Consider the following 1,662-nt stretch of genomic DNA (forward strand, 5'->3'; position numbering starts at 1 on the left):
GGTCGCCGCCGCCGCCGCCGCCGCCTCAGTCTCGCCATGCTGTTTTGACAACTGTGGCTTTATAATAAGCTTCAAAGTCAGGGAGTATAAGTCCTCCCACTTGCTTTTTCTTTTTTAGAGTGTCTTTAGCAATTCGAGGCATCTTCCCTTTCCAAATAAATTTGCTAACTAGCTTTTCCAAGTCTGCAAAGTAGGTTGATGAAATTTTGATTGGGATTGCATTGAATCTGTAGATGAGTTTGGGTAGAATTGACATCTTAATGACATTTAGCCTTCCTATCCATGAACATGGAATATTTTTCCATCTTTTAAGGTCCCCTTCTATTTCTTTTAATAGAGTTATGTAGTTTTCTTTGTATAGGTCTTTTGCATCTTTGGTTAAGTTTATTCCTAGGTACTTGATTTTTTTAGTTGCTATTGAAAACGGTATCTTTTTCTTGAGTGTCACTTCAGTTTGTTCATTTCTAGCATATAGAAACATTACTGACTTATGTGCATTAATCTTGTATCCTGCTACTTTGCTAAATTTGTTTATTAGCTCTAGTAGCTGTATCGTTGATTTCTTGGGGTTTTCCAGATATAAGATCATATCATCTGCAAACAATGACAGTTTTACTTCTTCCTTTCCAATTTGGATGCCTTTTATTTCTTTGTCTTGCCGGATTGCCCTGGCTAGCACTTCTAGCACAATGTTGAATAACAGTGGTGACAGCGGGCATCCTTGTCTTGTTCCTGATCTTAGAGGGAAGGCTTTCAGTCTCTCACCATTGAGTACTATGCTGGCTGTGGGTTTTTCATATATGCTCTTTATCATGTTGAGGAAGTTTCCTTCAATTCCTCCCTTTTGAAGTGTTTTTATCAAAAAGGGATGTTGGATTTTGTCGAATGCTTTTTCAGCATCTATTGAGATGATCATTTGATTTTTCCCTTTTGATTTGTTAATGTGTTGTAATACATTGATTGATTTTCTTATGTTGAACCATCCTTGCATGCCTGGAATGACCCCCACTTGGTCATGGTGTATGATTATTTTTAATGTGTCTTTGGATTCGATTTGCAAGTATTTTGTTGAGGATTTTTGCTTCTATATTCATTAGGGAGATTGGCCGGTAGTTTTCCTTTTTTGTAGCATCTTTGCCTGGTTTTCGTATTAGATTGATGTTAGCTTCATAAAATGAGTTAGGTAGTGTTCCATTTTCTTCAATGTTTTGAAAGAGTTTAAGTAAGATTGGTGTCAATTCTTTTTGGAAAGTTTGGTAGAATTCTCCTGTGAAGCCATCTGGCCCTGGGCATTTATTTGTGGGAAGCTTTTTGATGACTGATTGGATCTCTTTGCTTGTGATGGGTTGGTTGAGGTCTTCTATTTCTTCTCTGGTCAGTCTAGGTTGTTCATATGTTTCCAGGAAATTGTCCATTTCCTCTACATTATCCAGTTTGTTGCCATACAGTTGTTCATAGTACCCTCTTACAATTTTTTTTAATTTCCTCGGAATCTGCAGTAATGTCACCTTTCTCATTCATTATTTTGTTTATATGGGTCTTCTCTCTTTTTGATTTTGTCAGTCTAGCTAGGGGCTTGTCAATCTTGTTGATCTTCTCAAAGAACCAACTTTGGTGTTATTTATCCTCTCTATTGTTTTTTTTTGTTCTCCATGTCATTTA

Source organism: Choloepus didactylus, chromosome X (assembly GCF_015220235.1).
Source record: "Choloepus didactylus isolate mChoDid1 chromosome X, mChoDid1.pri, whole genome shotgun sequence".
In the NCBI taxonomy this organism is placed as follows: Eukaryota; Metazoa; Chordata; class Mammalia; order Pilosa; family Megalonychidae; genus Choloepus; species Choloepus didactylus.